General features: G+C 41.4%; 1 protein-coding gene across 5 annotated transcripts in view; it reads left to right on the forward strand.

The window, feature by feature from the left end:
- The first annotated feature begins 1,513 nt into the window (after positions 1-1,513).
- Positions 1,514-22,800, forward strand: part of NUCB2 (nucleobindin 2) — a 71,617-nt gene continuing 50,330 nt past the window's right edge. For 2 of the 5 annotated variants that reach the window (XM_074401179.1, XM_039471228.2), the window contains exons 1-2: positions 1,515-1,643; positions 8,924-9,078. The gene's annotated coding sequence lies outside the window, so the exon portion shown is untranslated. Of the gene's footprint in view, positions 1,644-6,712; positions 6,828-8,923; positions 9,079-22,800 lie in introns of all 5 variants that reach the window. The other 3 variants (XM_074401180.1, XM_074401182.1, XM_074401181.1) reach the window with 3 other exon arrangements.

Consider the following 22,800-nt stretch of genomic DNA (forward strand, 5'->3'; position numbering starts at 1 on the left):
GTCCAGCTGTGCAACAGAGACAGTCTGGCTGGTAGTACTTCCTTGATAAGAGAAGCTTTCATTGCTAACATAATATGTGGCAAGTTGTGTATTGTGTGTTTTTGTTGTTTGTTTTTTTGGGACAGGGTCTCACTCTGTGGCACAATGATCATGGTTCATTGCAACCTCAACCTCCTGGGCTCAAATAATCCTCCTGCCTCTGCCTCCTGAGTAGCTGGGACTACAATTTAAAAAATTTTCTTTAGAGTCGGGCGTGGTGGCTCACGCCTGTAATCCCAGCACTTTGAGGAGGCCGAGGCGGGTGGATCACGAGGTCAAGAGATCGAGACCATCCTGGTCAATATGGTGAAACCCTGTCTCTACTAAAAATACAAAAAATTAGCTGGGCATGGTGGCGTGTGTCTGTAATCCCAGCTACTCAGGAGGCTGAGGCAGGAGAATTGCCTGAACCCAGGAGATGGAGGTTGCAGTGAGCCGAGATAGCGCCATTGCACTCCAGCCTGGGTAACAGGAGTGAAACTCCGTCTCAAAAAAAAAAAAAAATTTTTTTTTTTTTCTTTAGACTGAAACATCATTGTGGTAAAGATAAAAAAGAAAAAAATACTCTGGTAGAGATGAGATCTCACTGTCGTCCAGGTTGGTCTCAAATTTTTTTCTCTCAAGCCACCCTCCTGCCTTGGCCTCCGGAAGTGCTAGGATTACAGGGTGAGTCACCATGCCTGGCTTGTACTTGTTTTTCTAGCAATGTTATCTCATTGAATCTTTGTGAATAATCGTAAGGTAGATATAATACCAGTTTTTCAGGTGAAAAAACTAATTGGTAGAATGAAACTTCGAAAACACCTGTGGCTCCAAAAGCTTCTGGAAACCTCGAGACACACATGTGCATCTTTGAGCCTCAGTTTCCCTATCTTTAAAATGAGCAGTTTGGAGTAGATGTCTGTTCTCTGGGGGAGGATGCAGAGGAAAGCGCTGTCTGCGGATGGGGGAAGAGAGAAGGTGGGGTAATTACAGTCAAACCACAGTGACAGAGCTCAGCATAACCGGGGTGTATGCGGTTACAAATGCCGGTAAGATTCCCACCAAGGCGGAGGACGGGAGTGTCAGAGCTGAGCGAGGCCTGTGGGCGAGAATGGGCCTGACAGCCCTTCTCCGATCCGCGTGGGCGCTGCAGGCGCAGGCCAGCGGCCAAGGGAGAGGCGATCCCTGCGGCTCTGCCCGGGTCTCGAGACAACACCTTACCCGCCCAAGTCCTGCTCCACAGGCTTCTCCGGGAAAGCTAGGGAAGGAAGAGGCGCGGCCTCCCCAGCCCGCATTTCAGAGCGCCACGTCCCTCCTGGCTCAGCCTCCCCCCAGGCTCCATAGCTTTTGCGCTCCCCATCGCCCGCCTCCAGGTTCGCTGGCGCGGCCCCGTCCCCGCTCCCACCAATCGGCGTCTTCCGCGATCCCGAGCCGGACCAGTCAGCGGCCGTGGGGGCCGGGAACTGTCGCCATGGCAGCCAGGAGGCGGGCGCGCGCGGCGGGAGGAGGGGCAGAGTGGAACTGTGGGCTGGGGGCCGGAGCACAGGTCTGTGCGCTGGAAGCTAGCAGCAGGGGCAACCTCGCGCACCGAGACCCGGCCACGTAAGGCCGGTGGCCGCGAGGTGGGTGCGAAGCAGCGCGGCAGGAGGTTGAAGGTGGCGGGTGCCGGGTGGTGGGGAGCGGTCCAGAGATAAGGCTCAGGTCTTCGCCTGCCTTGCCAGGGCAGTGAGGGGTGGCGGGGGCCGTGCAGTGGGCGGGCACCGGCGGGGAGGGGGCTCCCATCCCGAGCCCGAGGCGCGGGGTTCTCTGCTCCACTCGCAGCAGTGCACCCAAGCTTTCTTCGGGGTCGAGGAGGGGTGGCTTGCTCTTGGCGGGGAGCAGGAGAGGGTAGGTACCGAACCGAGACCCGGGCGGGGTCCCGCTGGGTCTGGACAGGTCCATGGGCGAGGGGGTGCCCACTAGTGAGGAGGGACACCTACCAATTCCAGGCGACGCTCGCCTGCGCCGCGGAGCAAAGCTAGGCCCGGGGATCCTGCTCTTCTGCTGTCTGGTTAAGCTGGCAATCTCCGACACTTAGGAGAAAGTTAGTGCCAGTCCTGATATCCTTTTCCCTTAAGTGACAAATTAGCTGCGAGATGAGACTTTTTGGTTTTAGGAGATGAGAAAGAGAGTACTTCCTCCTTGCACCTGCTAAGTGGTAACTCAGTGAGAAAATGCGGTTATTGTGGTTGGTGTTGGCAACGGTCTTAGATGGCAATTATTTTACAGTATCAAAGGGCTAGGAGAAAGAGGGAAAGGGAGCGAGAAACAGAATATAAAGGAATGAGAAGGAACGGGAACTATTATTATGATTTTTGGGAGACAGAACCTCTTGAAATTCTGTGTCCACTAAACTCCTAAATTGAATAATGTACATTTTATGCAATTGAATAAGCTAGTGCTACCATCTAAGCCTAGTACTAAGGCTCTGTTAAATCCATGGACGAATATGAACACTAAAAGATATTACCTTTGTTTAAAAATAAGGACAGGTTAAATGCAAATATTTCTAATAGTGAATTTTGTTTGAGGGAGATTGTGGACTTTCCCTATAGGAAAGTTTAAAGAATTGATGAGATAGATGCTTTAAGGAGTGTTCTTATGTTTTGAAACTTGAACAAACAAATATTTCAACAAATCTTCCTCAGCTAATAGAGTCAAAAATTGAAATAAAGGGCTGGGCGCTGTGGCTCACGCCTGTAATCCTAGCACTTTGGGAGGCCAAGGTGGGTGGACTCCTGAGGTCAGGAGTTCAAGACCAGCCTGGCCATCATGGTGAAACCACATCTTAAAAAAAAAAAAAAAAAAAAATTGAAATAAAATTCAGGGAATGTAGAATTAGAAATGAAATCTCAAATAACGTCACTCTCATTATTAGGATGAACCTGGAAACTTCATTTCTCATTATGACTTCAAGCTCTCCATGATCTGATCTACCTTTGTAGTAAGGGGTCAAAAACATTTTTTTTAACTAGACAATTATAGAAATTTAAAGGAGTCAAAAATTCATTTCTGTTTCCATGTGTTTACTTATGCCCTTTTACTCAACTTCTTTTTTTTGAGACAGAGTTTTGCTCTTGTTGCCTAGGCTGGAGTGCAATGGCATGATCTCAGCTCACTGCAACCTCTGCCTCCCAGGTTCAAGTGATTCTCCTGCCTCAGCCAATCGAGTAGCTGGGATTACAGGGGCCCACCGCCACCCCCAGCTATTTTTTTTTTTTTTTTTTTTTTTTGGTATTTTTAGTAGAGACAGGATTTCACTGTGCTGGCCAGGCTGGTCTCGAACTCTTGACCTCTGGTGATCCACCTGCCTTGGCCTCCCAAAGTGTTGGGATTACAGGCGTGAGCCACCATACCTGGTCAACCTGTCTTCTATCTTGAATCTGTCTGTGTTGTGTTTACCTTTCTTTGCTCTTCCAGGTATATATTATTCATATCACATATTTTGTATATATCCTTTCAGCATGCTTTTTGCCAAGTTGGTTTGTGCTGCTCTGTGAATAACAGTTGAGATAATATGCACAATTAAAACAATTAGGGTACTTTTCAAAACACTATTAATTATGGGCACTAATATCAATAATATCCATTCAGATGTCTTTTTTGTTTTGGGATATGTTATGAATCTCTGTACACATACTGAGCTAATTTTGTGTTACTTAGAATAATATTGAAATTGCTCTCCACTTTCTAAGGACGCTTTTGAAGCCTGGGGTGTACAAAATACCGTTTTGAGTACTGGGTAGCTGGCAGAATCAAGTGCAGGATTTATAAATGTATTGAAAATAATCCTTTAGTCTGGTCACAGTGGCTAATGCCTGTAATCCCAGCACTTTGGGAAGCCGAGGTGGGATCACTTGAGTCCAGGAGTTCGAGACCAGCCTGGCCAACACAGTGAAACCACATCTCTATTAAAAATACAAAAAGTAGCTGGGCATGGTGGCATACATCTGTAATTCTGGCTACTTGGGAGGCTGAGGCAGGAGAATGGATTGAACCTGGGAGGCGGAGGTTTCACTTAGTCGAGATCATACCACTGTACTCCAGCTTGGGCAATAGAGCAAGACTCCATCTCAGAAAAAAAAGTCCTTTAAATGATAATCTTTAAAGTATTGTGAACAATTAAGTTGACCATATTTGGCATGATAGATTATTAACTTTTTCTATACAATTAAAGATCTCGAAAGGGACAATTTATTATTTTTATGTTTAATATATGCAATTAGTTTATAAACTTTAAAAAACAGGCTCCTGGGCTGGGCTTGGTGGCTCACACCTGTAGTCCCAGCACTTTGGGAGGCCGAGGCAGACGGATCACCTGAGGTCAGGAGTTTGAGACCAGCCTGGCCAACACAGTAAAACCCCATCTCTGCTTAAAATACAAAAATTAGTCAGATATGGTGGCAGGTGCCTGTAATCCCAGTTACTCGGGAGGCTGAAGCAGGACAATCACTTGAACCCGGGAAATGGAGGTTGCAGTGAGCTGAGGATCACGCCCTTGCACTCCAGCCTAGGTAACAAGAGGGAAACTTGGTCTCAAAAAATCAAAACAAAACAGAACAAGACAAAAAAAAAAAAAAAAAAAAAAGCAGGCTCCTAACAATTTCAAATACTTGATTCAAGGAAAAACCTCAATCACTTTATTTTCAATCAAAAAATGTTTTTATAACTCTGATGTGGTAAAAAATATACTTACTTAGAATTTCATGGCCAGATTCCAGTTTTGGCTCTGCCAAATGATCTTGGCCTGTCAGTTAACTTCCTTCTGTATTTATAACCTTTTATAAAAGTAGGGCTGAATTAGGTTACGATAGTCCTCCTTTGTCCTAGAGGCATATGTTCCAAGGGTCTCAATGGATGCCTGAAACTACAGATAGTACCAAGCCTTATATACTCTATGTTTTTTGCTATACATATCTAATAATAAAATGAATATAATAATACACTGTAATGAAAGTTATATGAATGTGATCTTTCAAAATATCTTGTTTCTCAGGTAATTGAAACTGCAGAAAGTGATATCGAAGATTAGGGAGGACTATGTATCTCCAAGATAATTTCTGATCTTAGAATTCTTTGATTCTAAAATTCTAAAGCAGCCTGACAGAAGTTCAGATAGCAGTTACTTGGTTTTATTTTTGGCAGAGCTACTTATTTTGCTTTTTTTTTTTTTTTTTTTTTTTTTTTGAGACGGAGTTTCGCTCTTGTTACCCAGGCTGGAGTGCAATGGTGCGATCTCGGCTCACCGCAACCTCCGCCTCCTGGGTTCAGGCAATTCTCCTGCCTCGGCCTCCTGAGTAGCTGGGATTACAGGCACGCACCACCATGCCCAGCTAATTTTTTGTATTTTTAGTAGAGACGGGGTTTCACCATGTTGACCAGGTTGGTCTCGATCTCTCGACCTTGTGATCCACCCGCCTCAGCCTCCCAAAGTGCTGGGATTACAGGCTTGAGCCACCGCACCCGGCTTTTATTTTGCTTTTTTTGACGGGCCTTACTCTGTTGCCCAGGCTGGCTAGAGTACAGTGGTGTGATCATGGCTCACTGCAGCCTGGAACTACCGGGCTCAAGTGATCCTCCTACCTCAACCTCCTGAGTAGCTAGGACTACAGGTGCATGCCACCACACCTTGCTAATTTTCAAATATTTATTTTATAGATAAGAGGCCTTGCCATGTTGCCCAGGCTGGTCTCAAACCTCTAGGCTCAAGTGATCTGCCTGCCTGGGCTGTGAGCCACTGCACTCAGCCCAGGAGCCTGTTTTTAAAAGTTTATAAACTAATTGCATATATTTAACATAAAAATAACAAATTTTAGGCCGGGCGCGGTGGCTCAAGCCTGTAATCCCAGCACTTTGGGAGGCTGAGGCGGGTGGATCACGAGGTCGAGAGATCAAGACCATCCTGGTCAACAAGGTGAAACCCCGTCTCTACTAAAAATACAAAAAGTTAGCTGGGCATGGTGGTGCGTGCCTGTAATCCCAGCTACTTAGGAGGCTGAGGCAGGAGAATTGCCTGAGCCCAGGAGGCAGAGGTTGCGGTGAGCCGAGATCGCGCCATTGCACTCCAGCCTGGGTAACAAGAGCGAAACTCCGTCTCAAAAAAAAAAAAAAAAAAAAAAAAAAAAAAAAAACAAATTTTTCCTTTTGAGACCTTTAATTGTATAGAAAAAGTTAATATCAAGAGATTATTTTGAATACATTTCTTTCATTGGTTTGTAACTGCATCAGGACTTTGGTTCTGGCAATGTTCAGAGAAGAGCCCTAATGTGGCTTTTCAAAAATGACTTTAAGCCTGGGCATGGTGGCTCCTGCCTGTAATCCTAGGACTTTGGAGGGCCAAGGCAGGCAGATCACTTGAGCTCAGGGGTTTGAGACCAGCGTGGGCAACATAGTGAAATCCCATCTCTATGAAAAATATAAAAACTAGCCAGATGTGGCAGTGTGTGCCTGTAGTCCCAGCTACTCAGGAGGCTCAGGTAGAAGGATGGCTTGAGCCTGGGAGTTGGAGATTGTAATGAGCCAAGATCGTGTCACCACAATCCAGCCTGGGTGGTAGGGTCAGACCCTGTCTCAAAAAAAAAAAGACTTTTAAAGTTGTGTGTCAAACTGGTCTTCCTTTTTGTTTTGTTTTGTTAATTTTTTTCTTTTTTAGACAGGGGCTTTCTCTGTCGCCCAGGCTGCAGTGGTGTGAATGGCTTACTGCAGCCTCGACCTCCTGGGCTCAAGCAATCCTTCCACCTCAGCTTCCTGAGTTGCTGGGACTTCAGGTACACACTACTACACCCAGATAATTTTTTGATTTTTTTTGTAGGGGCCAGGTTTCAACATGTTGCCCAGGCTTGTTTCGAACTCCTGGGCTCAAGCAATCCACCCGCCTCAGCCTTTCAAAGGACTGGGGTTATAGGTATGAGCCACCACTCCCAGCCTGGTCTTGCTTTTTAAGTTCTACCACTTTGGGTGTTTACAAAATAGATTTTCATATTTCTCTATGTTTTATTTTCAAGACAAGAAGGGCATTAATATTTATTGAGCAATTAACCATTGTCATGCACTATGCTAGTTACTTTGTATTCATTCTTATTTTCCTCCCATCAACGAACCTGTGAAGAAGTATGAGTTCAATTTTATAGGTAGGAAAATCAAGACTCAGAGGCAAGTAGGATGCGAGTAAATGGGAGAAGTTAGGATTTAATTGCTGTTTGTGTGTTTATTTTTTACTATGTTGTGTCAATAAAAGTTATATACCCTTCCAAAATAAAACATGCATATCATTACTCTCCTGCATAGATTATTTTATGTTAAATATACCACATAAAAAAAGAAATATGGCCATGCACGGTGGCTCACGCTGTAATCCCAGCACTTTGGGAGGCTGAGGCGGGTGGATTACAAGGTCAAGAGATCGAGGCCATCCTGGCCAACATGGTGAAACCCTGTCTGTACTACAAATACAAAAAATTGGCCGGGCGTGGTGGCACATGCCTGTAATCCCAGCTACTTGGGAGGCTGAAACAGGAGAATCACTTGAACCCAGGAGGCGGAGGTTGCGGTGAGCCGAGAATGCACCATTGCACTCCAGCCTGGGCAACAAGAGTGAAACGCCATCTCAAAAAAAAAAAAAAAAAAAAAGAAAGAAAGAAAAAAGAAAAGAAATACATATGTCCTTGACATTTGAAATTTTTTTCTTTTTTTTGAGATGGAGTTTCGCTCTTGTTACCCAGGCTGGAGTGCAATGGCATGATCTCGGCTCACCGCAACCTCCGTCTCCTGGGTTCAGGCAAGTCTCTTGCCTCAGCCTCATGAGTAGCTGGGATTACAGGCACACACCACCATGCCTGGCTAATTTTTTGTATTTTTAGTAGAGACGGGGTTTCACCATGTTGACCAGGATGGTCTCGATCTCTTGACATAGTGATCCACCTGCCTCGGCTTCCCAAAGTGCTGGGATTACAGGCGTGAGCCACCGTGCCCAGCCCTGAAAATATTTTGTCTTTTTTTTGAACAGACTACTTAGAAATAACTGCTATGTTCACTAATGAGTTTGCACAGGAGCTGCTTTGTATTTTACATGTTACTTGATGGGTTTTCAAAAAAGAATTTTGAGATATTTCATCTATTACTGATCTCTGACAAACTGGGAACAAAGTTAATTTTTTTAAAATGGTGGTAAGAGTAAAGAAAAATTCCAGTTAAGGATTTAACAGGAAAAGTTGCCCTATATCTTGAAGTCTCATTGCTGAAAAAATAAGCTTTTAATCTGAATTCCTATTAGTTATTCAAGAGGGGAGGAATACAGTAAAATTTGGGCATAATAAATCAGTATCTTTTTTTTTTTTTTCCAAGACAGAGTCTCGTTCTGTTGCCCAGGCTGGAGTTCAGTGGCATCATTTTGGTTCACTGCAACCTCCACTTACCAGATTCAAGTGATTCTTGTGCCTAAGCCTCTTGAGTAGCTGGAACTACAGATACCTGCCACTACATCTAGCTTTTTGTTTTTTTTTTTTTTTTTTTTTTTCCTTTTTTTAGTAAAGACAGGGTTTCACTATGTTGGGCAGGCTGACTTTGAATTCCTGACCTCAGGTGCTCTGTCTACCTCAGCCTCCCAAACTGCCGGGATTACAAGCATGAGCCACCTCTCCCAGCCAGTATCTTCTGGTTTTTGATTCTGTTATTTCATGTATCTTTCTCCCCTCCTTACTGGAATATGATATAATTTAGTCTCCTTACACATCATAAAAATTTGGCACTTGTCACATTACGTGACAAATGCATACAGTATCATGTACCATCACCACTGTAAAAAGGCTAAATTTTGTAATTTTGTCTTTTATTTATTTTTATTTTTTTATTTGTTTATATTTAGAACCTGTTACAAGTCAGTTTTTAGTGAGAAAACACTGGGCTAGGAGCCAAGACCCATCTCTTCACTATTTTGACACTGTGCAAGTCATCTTATCTCTTTGGATCTCAGTTGACTCATCTGTAAAAAGGAGATAAAAATTATTTACCTGACTGAACGTAAGTACTCAGTTAAGAATTGCATTTGGTTGCAAAGAAAAATGACTACCACTACCACCACCACCAAAATACAAAAAAGGAAAAACCAAAAATGGACTTAAAAATGACTTAAACATGCAATATTTATTTTCTTAAAGCACTAGAAATAGCACTCTAGGATGGCTATAGTGGCTTTATAGAGTTATCAGAGACTTAAGCTTCTTTCAGTTCTTTTATCAATGATCCCTAAAATGTTCTTGTAGCACTGGTTCTTGTAAGCCCAAGATAGCTGCCAGAGCTCTATCTTCACTGCCACGTTACAGGCAGAAAGCATAGAGAAAGAAGGATGCATCCTCTTCCTTTAAGGAGAACTCCTGAACCAAATCAGAGGCTATAAGGAAGCAGGGAAGTGTAGCTGAATGCATGGCTGCCCTCTATAAAATTGGGCTTTTGTTACTGAGGAGAAAGGAAAGATTTGGATATTGGCAGACAAATAGAAGTCTCTGCCACAATATGCATCTTTTTATCTTTCAGCTCTGAAATCTGTAAGCCGTGATAACCACTTATAGAAGCTTCTGTAATTTGCCATGGCAGAGATTTAAGTCTGACTGTTAACTACAGAAGGAAATAATCTGCATCTAATAAATTGTGTTTCTGTTTTTACTTTTAGCCCTTAATTCATTATAGAAGGCTTTCTGTCTTGTTTGTGGATTTGTTCTGGTTATTTAAAAAAATTACCCATAAATGCTCAATAGATGTTTGTTGTACATTTACGGTTGTGTTAAAAAGAGCTAACATTTATTGAGCTACTTGCTGTAAACAAGGCACTAAATGACAGAGATAAGTTATCCCAAGGGTATCACACAACTAATCATCAGGAAGAAAACTTATGTTGAAAGTAAGTGTAATTCATCTCAAGGTACATTTCATTAACACTTGCCTTTCTTGCTAGCTAAAAGTAGTTTGTTCTTTTTCTTCTTCTTCTTTTTTTTTTTTTGAGAGGGAGTCTTGCTCTGTCACCAGGCTAGAGTGTAGTGGCATAGTCTCGGCTCACTGCAACCTCTGCCTCCTGGGTTCAAGTGATTCTCCTGCCTCAGCCTCCCAAGTAACTGGGACTACAGGCATGCACCACCACGCCTAGCTAATTTTTGTATTTTTTAGTAGAGATGGGGTTTCATGTTGGCCAGGATGGTCTTGATCTCTTGACCTTGTGATCTGCCCACCTCAGCCTCCCAAAAGTACTGGGATTACAGGCATGAGCCACCACGCCCAGCCTCTTCTTTTTTTTTTTTTTTTTAACCGCTTAACTGTTAGTTGTCTTGAAATTTTCTCTTTGCACATAGGTTTTGCAAGAAAAAAGAAAAAGAAATTTACTGCTAGTTCTTGCTTAACTTATTTAACCACACCAATATTTTCTTTCCTTCTAGACTTCCTTCTTTTTTTTTTGAGGCAGAGTCTTGCTCTTTCACCCAGGCCAGAGGGCAATAGTGCAATCTTAGCTCACTGCAACCTCTGCCTCCCAGGTTCAAGTGATTCTCCTGCCTCAGCCTCCCAAGTAGCTGGGATCACAGGAACACACCACCACACCCAGCTAATTTTTGTATTTTTAGTAGAGACAGGGTCTCACCATGTTGGCCAGGCTGATCTTGAACTCCTGACTCCAAGTGATCTGCCAGCCTTGGCCTCCCAAAGTGCTGAGATTACAGGCGTGAGCCATTGCACCCACCCCATTTCAGACTTTTCTTTGTGAATATTATAAAAATGTACCCTATACTTGGCATGCAAAATGATTCATCATTATTTTTATTTCATAAATGGAAATAAATAGCATTGAGAAAAAGAAATTCAGTAAATGAAATTACAGTGAGAAAGAGTCTAAAGATTCAATCAATCTTTAAGAGTTTCTAAAAGGGAGATAGGGAGTAAGTTAAAATTTTATCTCTGCACAGTATGTTTGTAGTTTTGAAAGTTTTTACATTTTTTTTGGTTGTATTATGTAGGCACAAAGTACAGTAATTCTTTTGCTGTTAGTGCTTCTATTTCCTTTTTTCTGATCTAGACTTATTGACCTCAAATAAACCAAAGAATCAGGAGCCTTGTGACCATAAAAACAGCCCAGTTTTTGCTGGGCGCGGAGGCTCACGCCTGTAATCCAAGCATTTTGGGAGGCTGAGGCCGGCGAATCACAAGGTCAGGAGTTTGAGGCCAGTCTGACCAACATAATGAAACCCCGTCTCAACTAAAAATACAAAAAATTAGCTGGGTATGGTGGTGTGCACCTGTGATCCCAGTTACTTGGGAGGCTGAGGCAGAATTGTGTGAACGCTGGAGGTTGCAGTGAGCCGAGATTGCACCATTGCACTCCAGCCTCAGCAACAGAGCAAGACTCTGTCTCAAAAAAAAAAAAAAAAAAAAAAAAAAAAAAAAAAAAAAAAAAAAAGCCCAGTTTTGTTTTTAAGAGATATTTAACATTATAAACCTTCTGACTGAGAATGTCTGTTTGGTGAATACCATTTTCATGACTTTTAAATTTTTTTAATTAACAGAAAGGTATCATGCTATGCACTGTTTTATAAGCAGCATTTTAAAAATTGCAATTGTATTTAATAGCTTATCTTCCTTACTAGATTGAAGCCCCATCAGGGTAAGGACTATGTTGATCTCACTTACCTTTATCTTCATAATACATAAATATTAGGTCAGTTTAGTTTTTAGAAATAAAGTCTCAATACATACATAGATACATACTTATAATAGCTTAAAGGAAACATTCTTCAATTCAACTTTTAGTTGAAAAGGAAGAGGGGCAAAAGAGGAAGGTTGAGGAAGGTGGAAAAAGATACCTAAGGAAGGAACAGAGACTACTTTCAAGGAAAGAGAACATTTTCAGTTTTCTATACTCTTTTCAGCCCTGTTATCTGTGAGAATTATTTTTAACCACTTCCAGGATATCTTGCCCAACAATCAAAACAGGAAACTATCATACACACACACACACACACACACACACACACACACACACACATGCACACACACATATAACAAGCAAACCTAAGTCCGTGTAACCACTGGTATAAGTCAGTAGCTAAGAAATCTGCCTCTGTGTATGAATGGAAATTTTATTTTTTGAGACGTGTTCTCACTCTGTCACCCTGGCTAGCGTGCTGTAGAGTGACTATGGTGCACTGCAGCTTCAACCTGCCGGGCTCAAGTGATCCTCCCACTTCATCCCCCACCAAGTAGCTGGGACTATAGGCATGTGCCACCATGCCAAACTAATTTTTGTATTTTTTGTGGAGACAGGGGTTTTGACATGTTGCTCAGGCTGCTTTTGAACTCCTGGCTCAAGGAATCCGTCCTCTTTGTCCTCACAAAGTGCTGAGATTATAGGCATGAACCATTGTGACCAGCAGAATAGAAATTTTGACTTGGTTGAGTTAGGGGAAGAAAGATTAGTTTTCTTTTAGGACTTGAAAATTTAGGGAAATTATATATACTGAATACTAAGAGAAGTTTAAAAACTCTACCTACTTTGTAATTTTGCCTGAGGCTCTGATGCCTTTGGGGTCGGTGCCTCCCATTCTGTCTTGAGATGACTACATGATACAGAATTTCATATCATCCTATTTTGTAAGGTAAATTACCAGCCCCTCCTAGTTTGGATACTGTTTCAGCCTAGTTCAGCCCAGTGTCTCTTCTTTAGGTCTGTATCTTTCTTAGGAAAGAAGAGGGTGATAAAGGAAAGAAGAAAGCCATTCTTACTGACCTGATAGTGGTAGAAAAGCAGGTTAGGCCCCCTTCTTCTTCCCTATGCCTGTCCTTATTACTCATCTCTCTTTCTTTTATATGGATATTTGTATATTTTCCTGTTCATGAAAATCCGTAAACCTAGTAAACTTGCTGTTATTCCTTTAATGCAGACACATTTGACATCTTGGCATTTAAAGAGATTTTTGTGCCATTACTTTCTTTTCTGCCTAATGTGCTAGAATACTTACCATTCTTTTTTTTTTTTTTTTTTTAATAATACAGTTGATGGTTACTGAGGCATTAGTAAGGAGCAGAGTAAATGTTTAAATTAATTGTCCTAATTATGTCTAGAATAAGCACTAACAGATTAGAAACTAGTAGAGGAAGAAAAGTATATTAAAAACATTCTCCATCAATCAAAAATAAATAAAAACGGTGAGAAAGGAGAGGAAATAAATGTCAAAGAGGCAGGACGAATAGAAGGCCCTTCTGCCTGAGCAACATAATGAAATCCCATCTCTACCAAAAAAAAAAAAAATGACCATTTGTGGTGGTTTGCTTGCGGTCCCAGCTGAGGTAGGAGGATCTTTTTGAGCCCAGGAAATCAAACTTGCAGTGAGCTGTGAGCTCACCACTGTACTTCAGCCTAGGTGGCAGAATGAGAACCTGTCTCAAAAAAACAAAAAAAGCCATATAGAAGGTGATAGATTTAAAACTTAAGATATGGTATTAAGGCTGGGCACAGTGGCTCACACTTGTAATCCCAGCACTTTGGGAGGCAGAGGCGGGCAGATTGGTTGAAGTTAGGAGTTTGAGACCAGCCTGGCCAACATGATGAAACCCATCACTATTAAAAATACAAAAAATTGGCCGGGCGCGGTGGCTCAAGTCTGTAATCCCAGCACTTTGGGAGGCCGAGGTGGGTGGATCACGAGGTCAAGAGATCGAGACCATCCTGGTCAACATGGTGAAACCCTGTCTCTACTAAAAATACAAAAAACTAGCTGGGCGTGGTGGCACGTGCCTGTAATCCCAGCTACTCAGGAGGCTGAGGCAGGAGAATTGCCTGAGCCCAGGAGGTGGAGGTTGCGGTGAGCCGAGATTGCACCATTGCACTCCAGCCTGGGTAACAAGAGCGAGACTCCGTCTCAAAAAAAAAAAAAAAAAAAAAAAACAACAAAAAATTAGGCATGGTGGTACATGCCTGTAGTCCTAGCTACTCAGGAGGCTCAGGCAGGAGAATTGCCTGAACCTGGAGGTGAAGGTTTCAGTGAGCCAAGATTGCACCACTGCATTCCAGCTTGGGCGACAGAGTGAAACTCCACCTCAAAAAAAAAAAAAAAAAAAAAAGGTATGTTATTAAGTAGGCTTTCAGGGCCAGGTGCAGTGGCTCACTCCTGTGATCTCAGCACTTTCGGAGGCTGAGGCGGGTAGATCACTTGAGGTCAGGAGTTCGAGACCAGCCTGGCCAACATGGTGAAACCCTGTCTCTACTAGAAATACAAAAATTAGCCAGGCCTGGTGGTACGCGCCTGTAATCCCAGCTACTTGGGAGGCTGAGTCAGGAGAATTACTTGAATCTGGGAGGCGGAGGTTGCTGTGAGCCAAGATTGCAGCACTGCACTCCACCGTGGGCAGTAGAGTGAGACTCTGTCTAAAAAAGAAAAAAAACAGAAAAAGCTGGAAGAAATCACCATTCCTCTCCCAGGTAGGGAGAACAATGTTGTATGGCAAAACACAAAAGATAACAATTTAAGAAAGTGTTTAAAAAGACTCAGACTACAAATGTAAAGAAGTCCTTGGAATACCTTAATCAGTTTATTTCGTTTAATTTCTTTATGTGTGCATACAAATGATGTGAAAAAAATCTATGATATGCCTAAAAATACTTTCAGCAAACATAAAATAGAATCGTAACTGGTAAAGCACAGTGGTGTAGTTTAATTGGCAGCATTTTTTTCTATATGGTATATAGTGGTATGTCTTAATATCAGTAGAATCTTTTACCCTACCCTGGGGTTTCTGTCACCCAGGCTGGAGTGCAGTGGCACAATCATAGCTCCCTGCAGCCTAGAACTCCTGGATTCAAGCAATCTTACCTCAGCTTCCTGCGTAGCTGGGACTACAGGTGCGAGCCACTGCACCCAGCCCAATGGAATCTTAAAGTCTATTTATTTTTATTTATTTATTTATTTTTTGAGACAGAGTCTTGCTCCGTTGCTGAGGCTGGAGTGCAATAGTGTAATCTTGGCTCACTGCAACCTTCGCCTCCCAGTTTCAAGCAATTCTCCTGCCACAGCCTCCTGAGTTGCTAGGACTACAGGCATGCACCACCATGCCTGGCTAATTTTAGTATTTTTAGTAGAGATGAGGTTTCGCCATGTTGACCAGGCTGGTCGAAAACTCCTGACCTCAGGCGATCCACCCACCTCAGCCTCCCAAAGTGCTGGGATTACAGGCATGAGCCACCTCTTCCAGCCCTTCCCTTAAAGTCCATATAATAACATATCTTTTTTTCTTTTCTTTTTTTTTTTTTTTTTTTTTGAGATGCCACCCAGGCTGGAATGCAGTGGTGCAATCTCAGGTCACTGCAACCTTCAGCTCCCAGGTTCAGGCGATTCTCCTGCCTCAGCCTCCTGAGTAGCTCGGACTACAGGCATGTGCCACCATGCTCAGCTAATTTTTTGTATTTTTAGTAGAAATGGGGTTTTGTCACATTGGCCAGGCTCGTCTTGAACTCCTAACCTCAACCAATCTGCCTGCCTTGGCCTTCCAAAGTGCTGGCATTACAGGCATGAACCACTGTGCTTGGCCTCTTCAAGCCCTTTTGCCGGAGATTTTCTTCCAAGCCCGCTATACTAATTTTACAAGCTTACTGCTGTTCCTTTCTTCATCTTGTCAGGAGATGATGACAGGAAGTTTTCAGATTCATAGTCTTTCCTCAGACTCTCCTTAAATGATTTGTTAATGAAGTCCTGGAGGGCTGGCCTTCATGAATCACACCAACTTGTATTACTTTTCAGGCAACCTATTCTCATGCACGTCAGATTTAGCTGCTCTTCCTTGAGCTCAACCATTATCCATCAACCCCCCACTTCTTAAAAATACTTAATATAATATCTTGGGGGAAATCATTTTAAAATTTAATGTTTAATATGGCAACAACTTTTGGCTGAAGGCATTTACAGCAATGTTACAGTGATTTCTTATTTGGTAACCATTCTCTTATATCAATCTCTTTACCACCTTTAGCATTAATGTAGATTTTGAGGCATATGAAAGAACACCAGGATCTTGTCAGCATTTCCTGTTGACTAAACTCAGCTTTGTTTTTTTCCTTAAACTATACTTTGCTGGAAGTTGTGCCGCAGAGTATTTTTAGGAAGTTCATGACAAATTGACATCTGCACGAGTCCATCAATTTAGCCTCATGTTCCTTGAGATTTTTATGTTTGTTGGAGGCGTCATTGGTTTCTGCTGTCTTCGTTTGCATTGTTTGGCTGCTGATAGGTAATCATGTTGTGTTCCACCAACAAAATGTAACATGGCTTTATCTACTTGCAAGTGTCTTCCTGTCTAAAGTTAGGTAAAGCACTTACTTGTTCCTTTATAAGAAAAAGTAAAATTGCTCTTATTCCTCTAACGTCAAGTATTTGCTTCACTAATATCAACTGCTTTGTTTCTATGCTTACAAAATAAGTTTTCATTTTAATGCCAAATCACAGCTTAATCTTTATGAAGATATTTACAATGGCAAGAAGTTCCACAGTGCAGAAACTCAATCTGAAGTTATGACAATAATAATAAATATAATAAAGTTCATGCATGTGCACATAGCAAAGACTATGTTGCTGTTGCCATGTGACCAATCACAATTTTAATGTTCCATTAATTGAGGCTGGGTGTAGTAGCTCATGCCTCTAATCCCAGCACTTTGGGAGGCTGAAGCAAGAGGATCACTTGAACCCAAGAGTTTGAGGCCAGCCTGGGCAACATGGTGAGACCCTGTCCCAAAAAGTAATTTAAAAAATTACTAATGTGGTTGGGATATAAAGGTCACTCATGAGATAAAAGATTAAATCTACCATAAAGCTAGAAAATCTTAAATTTGTACATGCCTAATATTTGAATAAAAATTAACAGAATTATAAGGAAAACAGACAAAATCATGATGTAAGATTTCCACATGCTTTTCTAGTGATGTAGAACAAGCAAAAAATCATTAAGAATATAAAAAAGAGGATAATTTTGAAAAATTATAAACATGACTAGTGTAGAAAGTTTATAGTGGTTCATAAATTGTATTTTTTCAAATTTTTACATTTCATAAGCTTAGATATTTTTTGCTCTATTTTTACTCCTTTTTTAAAAAATTGAAATATGATTCACATATCATACAATTCTCTCTTTTATAGTGTACAATTCGCTGGTTTTTAGTATATTCATAAGGTTATGCAACCATCTCAACTATCTAATTTCAGAATATTTTCATCACCCCAAAAGGAACCCTGTACCAATTTAGCACTGATTTCTCATTTTTCCCTCCCCGCCGCCAGCAGCCCTCAACCACCTGTAATCTGCTTTCTTTCTCTGTGGATTTGCCTGTTTTTTGTAGGGCACGTTGGGAGCCAGATGTAAGGCTGAGTGCCCCACAGGGTCGTGGGGTGAGCCTTATGCTGTGCTGAGGCACAGGATCCAAGAAATAAAGAGACAGGACACAGAAGTACAAGAAAAACGCAGCTGGGCTCGGGGGGCAACGCCACCTATGAGTGGAGTCAGGCAAAGCTGGCGAGGCGAGGCCCCGAATGTCCAGAAGCATGAGTATTTATTGTGTATAGGTTAGGGGGCAGGGCAGTGAGTGAAATCATCTTTAAGGTTAGTGATAGGGTCGTGAGCAATAAAACATAGGGTCCACCCCCATTAGGTCACTTAAGCCAGGAGGTGGACAGTGCGCAGCAAGGGGCCCGTTCCCACGAAGGCAAGGGCTGTGTGCAGTAAGGGGTCTACCCCCATTAGGTCACCGAGGCTTGAAGGTGGGCCGTGCACAGTGAAGAGGGTGCAGTGTGCGGTACTTCTATCTATGGGAAAACTACTTCTAAGAAGATTTATAGGAGGATGCTTTAAGTCACATAGCAGTGACAGAGCTCTCAAGGTTACCGCCACCTTCTGTCAGCTTCCAATGGATTCTATGGGAAGATGCTTTTCAAGCAGCACAGCAGCAAGAGCTGATAAAGTTCACAGTCACCAAGGTGGATTGCCGTTCTGAGGGCAGCCTTCCACAAGAACTGGAGCAAGGTCCTACAACTCCTTTATCAGGAGGAGTGGCTCTCGTCCCAAGCCTGCCATATAGCGGGTTATCTTTACGATACTGAACGCTGCCGCCTGGGCCATGGATTCTTGTCCTGGTATAACTGTTTTTCCCTTAATTCATGCTCTGCACTATATCTGCTCTAGGCATTCCTCTGATTATAAGCTGCTTATTCCTTAATTCATGCTCTGTATTGTGTCCACTCTAGGCATTCCTCCGATTATGAACTAAGATATAATTATAGGTATATATGTAGGGAAGTATTCTTTAGGCACTCATACTATCAACTATTATATGATTATATATAGAGGATTATATAAAGGGAGCCTTCAAGCCCTATTTCTATAAACTAATATATGATTATGTAACGGATTATATAAAAGGAAATAGCTGAGTAGTAACACTATAAAGTGAGATATTCCTCAAGCCCTAACTGTGCCAGGGCTTTGCTTAGCTCTCATTCCTCAGTGCCTATATGGGGGGTTACCCACAGTTTTTGACATTTATATGAATTGAATCATATAATATGTGTCCTCTTGATTCTGGCTGTATTTATTATTAGTCAGTTCTGTTGTATTTGATTTTTAAACAAACAGATTTCGCCTTAAAAAATCAGTATTTTGGGCCAGGTGCCATGGCTCATGCCTGTAATCTCAGTACTTTGGGGAGCTGAGATGGGTGGATCATCTTAGGTCAGGAGTTCAAGACCAGTTTGGCCAACATGGTGAAACTAAAATACAAATACAAATACAAATACTAAAAATGCAAAATTAGCCAGGTGTGGTGGCCTATGCCTGTAATCCCAGCTACTCTGCAGGCTGAGGCAGGAGAATCGCTTGAGCCCAGGAGGCATAGATTGCAGTGAGCCAAGATTGTGATATTGCACTCCAGCCTGGGTGGCAGAGTGAGACTTAAAAAAAATAAAAAAATCTTTTGTCCTTTAAAATTGTCAAAAAGTGAAAGTTTTTGGCTTTGAAATGGCAGTCACAATTAATTTTCCCCTTTCTTGCAAAAGTTAAAAATAAATCCAGCTTGAATGAAATGTAAGTCTGACAATCTCTAAACCTGAAATCAAGGAAGAGCTTTGTTTCTACTTCCACAGAAGCAATTTCTAAATTTGATTAGAGGGAATAATGTCCCATATTTTTTTTCCAAAGTGTGAAACTTTCCTGGCTTTACGTCATTTTTATTGTATCTAGATATAAACTTTCTTTGCTAGTTGATTTTCCTTGTTGCTAATCTTTGTATCTCAGCACTCAGGCCTGCTACTTGCTTTACCAATATAATTTTAAGCCGGCTGAATAAGCAGTATTTAGTTTAAAGGCATTTACAAGTTGTATAATTTAATCATTTTAAATAAATGGCATGAGTACAAGCAAATTTTTTTTTTTTTTTTTTTTTAGTATTTCTGATGAGGTAACAGATCTGTAATCAAAAGAATAAACACGTAATAGAATCTAAGTACTTAATACTGAGGTCAAGTTAAATTCTCTTATTTAAATTTTTTTTTATTTTTATAAATGAGAGAACTGAAGTGGGAAAAGTTAATTGATGAACCTGTTATCACATAGCAAGTAAGTGTTGCAGCTGGAATTAGAATATAGACCTAAATTTATTTCTGCCTTACTGCTTGGTATAAAACCCACTTTCTATTTCTATTTTTTCCCACTTTCGATTTTTTAAAGATCCAAGTTTACCTTTGAGATGGGCTTTCCCTTTGTCTCTCATTGTAGGTAAGGTTGGTAAATAATAGAGCCAAGGGAGGCAGTATGTTCTAGGGCAGTGGTTTTCAAATGTTGGCATGTATCAGAATCCCCTATAGGGCTTGTTAAAACACAGATTGAGGCCCCCTATACACAGAGTCTCTGATTTAGAAAATATGGAATAGGTCTTGAGAATTCACATCTCTAACAAATTCCCAGGTGATGCCAATGTTGCTGGCCCATGGACCACACTTTGAGAACCTCTCCTGAAAAGGCAGCAAAGGCTTTGGAGTCAGTCACTCCCAGGTCTACACTCTGGCTCTATGACTAACCACTGTGTGAACTAGAAGTGATATGTCTCAGTTGTTTGTACTTTGAAATGGGGATGATAATATTGATTTCACAGAGTCATTTTAAGAGTTAATGCATTAATATTTTTTAAAAGTTTAGCATGGTACTTGGTACATAGTAAACATTCAATGATGGTTTCTGTTGTTATTTATAATAAGCATGGGGATCAGTTAAATCTTTAAGAACCATAAATTCAGTTAGTGTTTTAAAGTAGTTTCTCAGAAAGTTTTTGTGACTTTGTCACTTTAAGATGGTGTTAGTGGCTGGAAGCAGTGGCTTCCACCTGTAATTTCAGCACTTGGGAGGCTGAGGCAGGCGGATCACCTGCGGATAGGAGTTTGAGACCAGCCTGGCCAACATAGTGAAACCCTGTCTCTACTAAAAATACGAAACTCAGCTGGGCTTGGTGGCGGGTGCCTGTAGTCTCAGCTACTAGGGAGGCTGAAGCAGGAAAATCACTTGAACCTGGAAGGAAGAGGTTGCTGTGAGCCAAGATCGCTGCCACTGCACTCCAGCCTGGGTGACAGAGCTAGACTCTGTCTCAAAAAAAAAAAAAAAGAAGATGTTGTCAGGACATACACACACACGTGCACGCACGCACACACACACTCATGCATACAAACACATTCTCTTGACTTGCCCTCTTATTATGGTAGACTTGGCAGAAGAGGAAGAGAACAGCAGAAGTGACACAAACACATGGAAGAATATGGAAAAATTAGAACCCTCATATATAGATGGTGAGACTGTATGGTATAGCTGTTTTGGAAAAACAGTTTGGCAGTTCCTCAAAAAGTTAAAACACAGAGTTAACAAACTGACTCAGCAATTCTACTCCTAGTTATTTATATAACCAAAAGAATTGAAAACATGTTAACACAGTAACTTGAACACAAATGTTTACTGATTATTCAAAACTGCCTGAAAGAAACAATCCAAATGTCCATCAATTTATGAATGGATAAACAAATGTGGTATATCTGTACTATAGAATATCTATTTAGCTATAAAAAGGAATAAAGTTGGCCAGGTGCAGTGACTCACACCTGTAATCCTAGCACTTTGGGAGACCGAGGCGAGTGGATCACGTGAGGTCAGGAGTTGGAAACCAGCCTGACTAACATGGTAAAACCCTGTCTGTACTAAAAATACAAAAATTAGCCAGGCGTGGTGACACACACCTATAGTCCCAGCTACTTGGGAGGCTGAGGCAGGAGAATTGCTTGCACCCAGGAAGCAGAGGTTTCAGTGAGCTGAGATCACGCCATTGCACTCCAGCCTGAGTAACAGAGTAAGACCCTGTCTCGATACTTGTTAAGAGTGTGGTTGGGCCCGAAAACATACTGCTAAGTGAAAAAAGCCAGACACAAAAGGCTACATATCATAAAATTCCATTTATATGAAATGTCCAAAATAGGCAATCTGTACAGATAGAAAGTAGATTAGTGGTGGCCAGGGGATGGGAAAAAAGAACAGTGAGTAACTGCTAATGGGTATGGGGTTTCTTTTTGAGATGATAAAAATGTTGTAAAATTAGGTAGTAGAGATTGCACAGCCTTGTGAATATTCTAGAAAACACTGAATAGTATAATTTAAAACATTTTATGGCTTACGAGTTATACCTCAAAAAACCCAAAATGCACACCTCCATATGTGTGGACATGAAGCATGAATGAGTAATAAACCTTTTTTGTTATTAAAAATAATTGTGGGGAAGAGGAGCAGTTTCACAGTGAGAAAGACATTCTTTGAAGTATACTATCCTACTAGAGATTCTAGTATCCTAGAGAAGAGTGGATCTCAGGTTTTAGTATACGTAGGAACCCCCTGGAAAGCTTGTTAAAACAGGTTCCTGGTCTCCACCCCAAAGGTTTTGGGTACAGCCTGAGAATTTGCATTTCTGATGAGCTTTCAGATGATCTGATTTTGTAAGATTGAGAACTAAACTTTGCATGGCATCTTTATAGGTTAGACGTATCCTCTACTTAAATGGGTGAATTTTATGACATGTGTAATATATCTCAATAAAGATGCTAAAGCATTGCTATAAAGATAGTAAAATGTGAGTTTTAGTGTTTGTTAATGGCAAGACAGTGCTCCTAAGGGAATTGGTTTAATTATTAATTTCTTCATTTGTACAATGTGTCACTGTCCTGTGTATGTAGTACGTACCATCTAGGGTTGCGGTGAAAATGAGGTTATGTGTTCTTTTCCAAATGATGTTCTGTGGGTAAAGATGTTACCTAAAAAAAAAAACCAAAAAAACGCCATGACTACATTGAAGGTTTTGTAATTAACGAAATGTTTTCTTACACTGTAGAAACAGTTTAAACTTTAAAATACTGTTTTCTGTCTTTTTAATTTTGGCTAAAAAACATTTCTCCCTTGATTTTGTTTAGTGATCTATTTTAAGCATTTTTTTTTGAGAAGTTATAATCTATTTCCCTTTCCTATAATTTTTTTTGTTGTATTAAACCTTTTGAGATTAAATGTATGTGTGTGTGTGTGTGTGTGTGTGTGTGTGTGTGTGTGTGTTTGTATGTTTTTGTTTTTGAGACAGAATTTTGCTCTCGTTGCCCAGGCTGGAGTGCAATGGTGTGATCTTGGCTCACCACAACCTCCACCTCCCAG

Source organism: Saimiri boliviensis, chromosome 6 (assembly GCF_048565385.1).
Source record: "Saimiri boliviensis isolate mSaiBol1 chromosome 6, mSaiBol1.pri, whole genome shotgun sequence".
Classification (NCBI taxonomy): domain Eukaryota; kingdom Metazoa; phylum Chordata; class Mammalia; order Primates; family Cebidae; genus Saimiri; species Saimiri boliviensis.